This window comes from Agelaius phoeniceus, chromosome 16, assembly GCF_051311805.1.
Source record: "Agelaius phoeniceus isolate bAgePho1 chromosome 16, bAgePho1.hap1, whole genome shotgun sequence".
Taxonomy (NCBI): Eukaryota; Metazoa; Chordata; class Aves; order Passeriformes; family Icteridae; genus Agelaius; species Agelaius phoeniceus.
Genome location: NC_135280.1, coordinates 15,123,612 through 15,131,824, shown reverse-complemented (window position 1 = coordinate 15,131,824; position 8,213 = coordinate 15,123,612).

Here is an 8,213-nt window from a genome sequence, read left to right as displayed (position 1 = left end):
GAAGGCTCGTTCAAAACTAATGATGTTGTTCTGAATTTCATAAGATTTATTCTAGGACACTTTTCAAGGTGCCTGCAGAGGTGTCAGTGATGAAGTCAGCAGCTCAGTCCCCAGCCCAGCCAGCACCCGTGTGTGCTGCAGGCAGCCAGACTAACACAGGCTGCAGCCCTCATTTCACACTCATTTTATTTCTGGGGTTTGTCAATGCTGATGAAACACCTCATTTTCTCATACCAGGGTTATTCTGTCATTCTCCACAGGTCTCCTCAGAGATCATGGTGCAGGCACTTTGGGTGCAGGTTTTCATTTCCTTGGACTGTAAATGTTCTTTTGAGCCTCAGGCAGTTCCCTGCAGCAGAACTTGGAGGAGAAACATGTCAAACACTCTCTGCTTGGGTGAGTCCTTCTCATCTTCTCTGGCAGTGCTGTGCTGTGGCAGTGCAGGCTTTGCCTTCCCTCTCTAGGAGCCCCAGAAATGTGAATTACTGGGTTCCAGGTAGCTTGGGAGAAGGAGCTGGGCCTGATTCCCAGGCAGATTCTTCCTGAGCCCTTGTCTTTTAGGCACAGTTTCAGGCAGGTGTGTATCTAGGGTGAGCACAGGAAGCTGCAGTAAGCAAGAATGAGACTACAAATCCTTCCTACAGAGCTCTCACTTGGGTGCTCAGCATTCCCAGCCCAGATGTGTGCATGGAATGGTGCCACAGACAGCAGCTGCACATCTGGAAGGGCTGAACAGGGGGGATTTGGGCAAGGGGGGATCTGAACAAATTTGCTGCCTCATTTGGAAAGCCCAGTGATCACTTTTTGAACTCCTGAGTGGGAACCTGAAAGGCCAGGTACCCTGTGGCACCAAACCCCTTTGATTTCAGTGGGAAGGCTCAGTGTGGAGGATCCCAGTGTGGCAGGAGCTGGGAGGGGCTGTTCCCCTGCTCGCCCCCACTGCAGCAATGTCAGGCGGAGGCAGAACTCTATTTTTGCTCCTGCTGGATGGAACATTGCAGATCCTGTGCTTATGTAAGAGACTCCAGAGCATGTAGGAGCAGATAAGGTGGCCATCCAACACTGTGCAGTGCAGACAAAGGCTTTTTGTCTCCTTTCATCACACTTAGCAACTCCTGCAGTTGGCACTGCCTCCCTTCTCAGGCTCTTTTTGCACCTTCCAACTTGTTTGGGGAGGATTTTCACCTTTCAGTTCAGCTGTGGGCTTTCACCAGCATAGCACTGGCACAGCCTGGAGTGTTGGTGCCTCTCACAGTGTGGGCTCTGTACAGCTGCAGACCTGTCTGCTTTCATCCTGGACCACTGATCCTGCTGGAAATAATTCACCTTTTGGGATAAAGAAGGGTTGGTAGAGACAGAAGATTTCCTGAAGCACCTTTTGCTGGACACAGGGGATACAGATGTCAGAGCCAGAGCTACACAAAGGGCTCCACAGCAAGGGAACATTGAACAGAAAAGAGGATCCATTCTAAAGTGCCATTGCTCCACCCTGGAACAAAGCTCTGATACAGAGGGGGGTGGTCTGAAAACTGGGAGTGGCTGTCTCAGTACAGCAGAAGGTCTCCAGGGATACACCTCTAACCCCAGGAGAGGTGCTCCTTCCTCAGAGGAAACAGCTCAAACCTTGCCTTTCCTTGCATTTGGCTTTTCCATTCTCATGGAGTCCATGAAAGATTTCCTGGAAAGAAACACTCAGGGTACACAGCCCAGGGAAACACTTGCACTTTGAAGCAGAGCTTTGTGTTCGTTCTCACTTCTGTGCAGTGCTACAGTGTTTTATTTACACCTGTCTGGGCAGCCTGTGCTTCTTCCCTGAGAAATTCCCAGTCCACCCAGTGCCATGCAAGGCCAGAGAAGGACAGGCTGGGACAGGCAGTGCAGTGAGGAGCTGGGTGCTGATGCTCTGGAGGTGAGCAAGGAGGGCAGCAGGACACTGGCTGCTGTTCAGGGCCCTCAGAGATGTCCATGGCCTGGAGCCCTTGTCCTGTGCTCTGGGTGTGTCACTTGTGTGCTGCTCCCAGGCCTGGCTCCTTCCTGGCCTGTAGGTGCACAGCAGAGGAGTCTCCTCTGTGCTGCTACTGGGATCACATCCCAACCTCCTGCACAGATGCAGCTGGTCTGTGGTGTTCTGTGTGGAGTGTTTCACAGAATCCCAGAGAGGTTTGACTTGGAAGAGACCTCAAAGCTCATCTCAATTCCATCCCCTGCCATGGCAGGGACACCTCCCACTGTCCCAGGCTGCTCCAAACCCCATCCAGCCTGGCCTTGGGCACTGCCAGGGATCCAGGGGCAGCCCCAGCTGCTCTGGGCACCCTGGGCCAGGGCCTGCCCACCCTCCCAGGGAACAATTCCTAATTCCCAATATCCCATCCAGCCCTGCCCTCTGGCACTGGGAGCCATTCCCTGTGTCCTGTCCCTCCATGCCTTGTCCCCAGTCCCTCTCCAGCTCTCCTGGAGCCCCTTTAGGCCCTGCAAGGGGCTCTGAGGTGTCCCTGGAGCCTTCCCCTCTGCAGGTGAGCACCCCCCAGCTCTCCCAGCCTGGCTCCAGAGCAGAGGGGCTCCAGCCCTTGGAGCATCAGAGATGATTTCTCAGGGACAGCTCCTGTCTCACCACCTCCTCAGCTCCTCACCTAAGCCTGTGAGGATAAATGCTTTTGTATAAAGACCCACTGTGGCCTGTGGAGTTCTGCCAGCAGAGGCAGCCAGTGGGTCTCACCATGGTTTGGGGTCTCCTCTCACAGGGGAGCTGCTGCCACACCTTGATCTCCAGGTCAGATCTGAGGTGGCAGATGTGGGACTAAGCCTGACCTTTCCCTCTTTACAGACAGCAGCCCTGGGGGTGAGTGTGTGTGGCCATGCATGAGCCCTGTGCCCAGGGCAGGGCAGGCAGCACCCCCTGAGCCTGGCAGTGCAGAGCCCCAGCTCCCAGGAAACTTCCTTTGCCTCATGAGGAGATACTGGGGGTAAAACCTGGAGTCCTTGAAGCTTCCTGTCACTTGGGTTGAGCTGATGGCCCAGTCCCACGTGTGTGAGGAATGCTTTGCCAGGGAGGTGATGGCTGCCTTGGATCAGGTTGCATCCACTTGCTTACACCTTCACCCTGGCAGTGGGATTGAGGAGGAACTGCCAGCTTTGAGGCACTCTTTGGAACCCCTTGTTCAGAGGGGCCTGAATGCAGCCTCCCCTCTCCAAACCCACCCCCAGCTGCTCAGCTGTGAAAGGGGCTCTTGGTTCTCCCCCAGTTCCCTGCCCTGCCGAGCCTGTGTCCCCCAGCAGTGCTCCTTGGGATGCCACAGCAGTCACAAAGTAGATCAAACACCATCTAAACCCTGGCTTGATATCCCTTGAGCTAAATTCCTGCCCTGCCTGAACGTGCCCCAAGGGGGGTTAGGACCCATGGCTTCCAGGGAGCTAAGAAAGATGAGCAGCTTTGCAGCAGCTGAGTGAACAGCTCTGGGCAGCCTGGCTCCATCCCCTGCCACAGCCTGGCTCCATCCCCTGCACAGCCTGACTCCTTCCTGCTTCCCTCTCCTGCCATCCCTGCTCCCTCCCCTGTTCCCTCCGCTGCGATCCCTGTTCCTTCCCCTGCCATCCCTGCTCCCTCCCCTGCTCCCTCCCCTGCCATCTCTGCTCCCTCCCCTGCCATCCCTGCTCCTACCCCTGCTCCTTTCCCTGCCATCCCTGCTCCTTTCCCTGCCATCCCTGCTCCTTCCCCTGCTCCCTCCCCTGCCATCCCTGCTCCCTCTGCCATCTCTGCTCCCTCCCCTGTTCCCTCCCCTGCCATCCCTGCTCCCTCCCCTGCCATCCCAGCTCCCTCCCCTGCTCCCTGCCCTGCCAGGCCAGCCTGGGCTCATCTCTCCCAGGGAAGTGTCCAACCCATGTGTGCTTTCAGAGAATCATTAAGGTTGGAAAAGACCTCCAAGATCCAGTCCAACCTTTGACCAAACACCACTGCCCACTCAGCCATATCAAGAAGTGGTTTTCACAGCCAGTGGTTTTTTTGCCACTCCCAGGCACAGTGACTCCAGCACTGCACCAGGTGACTGGTGACACCACCAGGAGGGTGAGAACCTCAGGCTGTCCTGGCTCACCTGAGCCTTGGTCCATGTGTTACACATTTCACCTCCCACTTCTCTGTGTGCAGCCATGGGGTAACACCACAGTGCTGTGTGTAGTAGGAATTTGGCCAGCACCTCTCTGACAAGGGCAACAACAAAACACCCAAAGAAGTGAATAATTCCCTCACACCCCAAGCCCAGAGCTTTGGGAAACCTCAGTGAAAGTTACAGGAATGTTTGTCTGTGCCTGCCAGCCTGTCCTTGATGCTGTCAGTGGAAGGGCCCAGATTATTTGTGTGCCTCAAGATCCTTTTGAGTCTCTGCAGATGAAAATCTGTCCTGGTGGTGAATGCAGTGGTGACTCAGCACCAGGAAAGGAGGGAAGCTGACCTTAGGAAAAGCTTTTCACCTCCGTGCTCTGGAGATGTCCAGGAAAAGAAAGAAGATTGAGTGGGGAAAAAATATTATCCCTTGGCAGAAAGAGGCTTTAGAAGAAGCCCAGAGCTTAATGCCAGGGTGATGCTTCAGGTTTTAGCTTTTCTATTTTTCAGATTCTGTGCTGCTTTAGTGTATAATGCTGAGCTTCATATTATGGGATGGTGAGCTCTCTTCACAGAGTAGGGAGACAAAACAATTCCTTCTCTAGCTGGGATCAAGGACAAATGATCCAAATCTCAGGCCCCAGAGCACAAACAATGTGGACTGGAGAGAGAAAAACAAGAGGGATGGGACTGCATGGGCTGGAGCTGTAACTGGACAATTAACTCCAATATGCAAATGGAGCAGAACTCATAAATGTGAGAGACCCCATGAGCAGTCGTGCATTTTGGGACCATTTTGGTTCACATTGGGTGCAGCCCTGGCTGGGCTCTTGTGCTGCCCAAGGTGCAACCATTGAGGCCTCCTAATAAGTCCCTACTTTACTCTTTAACTCTGCCCAGTCTCTGTTCTAGGGCAGCCTGCACAAGGCATCAAGGGAAGGGCTGCAAACTCTGGGGTCTGGGCACACAGCAGCCTCAAGCCTTGCTCCCAGCTCTTTCTGCAGCTGGAGCTGCAGGAGTTTCCTTCCTGCCCTCCCAAGAACAACCCAGGACTCTGGCAGGTGTGGAAGTGACAATTCCAGCAGTAGAACAGAGTCAGCCCTGTAGCAGCAGCAGCTACAGTAGAAGCAACCCCTCCCCTGCTCCAGGTGAGCCCTCAGAGCCCTCTGCGGCCTGTTAAAGCTTGGAGGACAGGGGCAGGGAGGGCTGTCATGGGAATCTTTACTAAAAGCTCTATGTTGATGGAGCAAACAATCCCTGAAGGTGCCACCAGTTCCCCAGGGAAGCAAGCCCTGTCTCTGTGATTAAACCAGAGCCTTGTTCCAGTAGTACTCACTCGCCCTCCCAGGCCTCTCCCTGCTGTGGTCCCACTTCCCAGGAGCTGCTCACATCACCTTGGATGTTCCCCAGGGCATAGTTTTGGCTGCCCACCCAGCCAGGGCAGCTCAGTGGTTGTTGGGGCAGCCACAGTGCCCCAGGGTCTGTCCCTCAGCTCTGGTTTTGATGCCCCAGGGGCTGTGCTGCACTCTGACAGCTACAGCTCCTCAGGCACAAAATGTGTCACTCCAGAGCTGAGGGGGCTTTCCACAGGACACCAAGCTCTCCTCATGGGGTACCCCACACCCTCCTTGCTCTTCTGCTCTCTGATCCTTCAGGGAGCTGTTTTAGCTCACCAAGGTCTCCCTCCCCCTCACCCCTGAGCTTTCTGCTGTTCTGACTGAGAATGGCAGGAGCAGGATTAGGCTGGGATGCTCTGACCCTTCTGACAGCAGCTCAGCCAATGGATGAAGTCACATTTTTATCAGCATGTGCTTGTTTTTGTGAACATTAATCATATAAAATTCCTACTGGATGAGGAACTCTGACAGAACCTTTTTTAATATAATCTCAGGTAGCCAAATACTGTCCTGTCCTTTTCCTTGCCCTGGAGCCTTGGTCTCTGGCACAGCCTCTCTGGAGGATGAGTTTCTTCCCACTGCCAGAGGGCAGGGCTGGATGGGATATTGGGAATTAGGAATTGTTCCCTGGGAGGGTGGGCAGGCCCTGGCACAGGGTGCCCAGAGCAGCTGGGGCTGCCCCTGGATCCCTGGCAGTGCCCAAGGCCAGGCTGGACACTGAGGTTTGGAGCAGCCTGGGACAGTGGGAGGTGTCCCTGCCATGGCTGGGGTGGGATAAGAAGCACTTTAAGGACCTTTCCAACCAAACCATCCTAGGGTGTTATGAAGCAGCCTTACAGCTCTCTCTGGGGAGAGAGCACACAACTGAGTGAGTGCAAGGTCTGTCTCCAAGTGATAGAGATTTGTTTGTTCTGAGCTTTGTCTCCCCCATCCTGATACATTTGGATGAAGGCTCAGTTATGGATCCTCACTGTAACAATGGGATTGAGTGCTGCAGGGAAGATTGGGGTCTTCTGGAGCATCTGTGCTAATGCTAACTGTTCCCTCCTCTTCTGTGCCTATGGAGAATGCAGCACAGAAGGTGACAAGTGACACCCTCTGAGCATCCCGGTGACATGGGACATCAGTGGCCAAGACCACTGTGCTGGGGCACATCTCTAAGCCCAGCCCTGTTCTGGTTCTGTCCTGCTCCCCACAGAGGGACTGTGGCTGGTGTTGGTCACTCCTTTTATGAGCCAGGCTTGGCTGTGGCTGAGCTGCAGCTGGGAGCCCAGCCAGGGGAAGCAGCTGATTCGCCTTCAGAACAGAGACTTGTACATCAATAAATGTCTCATTACAGATGCTTTCTTCACCTTCTTGGCTTTCATTTCCTCTTTCAGCTTCCCCAGCTTTCTCTCCTGCTGGCTGGAAAGCTGCCTTTCTCCTGTGAGAGCTGAGGAATGCTGGAACAGGGGCTGCTGAGGTGCTCCACAAGCCACATATTTTCTTCAGTGTTTATCCTGACCTTCCATGTCCTGCTCTGTCTCTTTGTGGGATCTGTTTCTGTAGATCCTGCTGTGGCTTCCAGGGACATGTAGGTCCTGTTTGAGTCACTTTGGAAAACATCTGCCAACTGTCAAAACCAGCTGAGAGGAGAGGAGCCACTTCCTTGGGGTAACACAGCTCAGGGCAGGGCAGATTGTTCACTGAACTCCCAGCACGAGAAAATGCTGAGTAAGCTCCACAAAATCCACGGGAAATGGTGGGTTAGGATGGGATTCTCTTTTCCCAAAGCTCCATTATTACCCAGAAACAGCCACAGCAAGGATGGGGGTGGGTCAGGGGTCCCCCAGTGCCTGCTGAGGTTTGGGATTGCTCACTGGGGTTTTCCACAGTGACACAGAACCCCTGCACTTGTTCCTACAGCCCTGGAGAAACCAGTGCTGCAGGAGAGCCCCTCCAAACCATGTCCCTCCCTGCTCTGCCTGCAGCTGCTGCTGCTGTCAGTTCTGGGGAAGAGCAAAAGCAGGCAGCTTGTTCTGGCTGCAGCACCACAACAGGGCACGGACAGAGCCTGACCTACTTCAGTACAGTTCTCATTCAAAGCCTGGCCCCAGAGCAGCAAGAGCCAGCTTTGCTTCAGGATTGGGGATGAGCTCAGCAGGGAAGTGCACACAGTGCAAGAAGCTTTACCTGGGCTGTGGGGATCTGTGATGGGAGCAGAGGAAAAGGCAGCAGCTGGAACATGAGGGAAGGAAACCCACAGAGAGAACTGGTTAAAAGACATTTCCCATCCATACCTCAGCCCTGTTCCACTTTGCAGTGCCCTTTGCAAGGCCGACAGCACCAGCTCAGCCCTGACCCCTCAGTGCACCAGAGGGGAGCTCAAAGGCTGGGGAAAAGCCCCCTGGGCTGACCACAGGCCCTGCAGGGACTGGCCTGGGTTGGCACCAGCCCTGGGGGAGCACAGAGCCCAGTCCCTGGCAGGGTCATGAGGCCACAGCACAATGAGGCATTTGTCCAGATCCTAATCCAGAATTTCCCCTCAGCAGGACCACAAAGGCTTGGAGGGGCTGCTCTGATTGCCAGGCTCTGGGGTGGGGGTTTGGGGTGGTTTTCCCAGTGTGACCTGCCAGAGGACAGGCACTCTAAACCCTGCAGCCTCCCTTCCAGTGCACTGCCAAAGGCACCAGCCTGGCTGCACTGAACACCACCCAGCCAGGCTTCTGCTTCAGTGG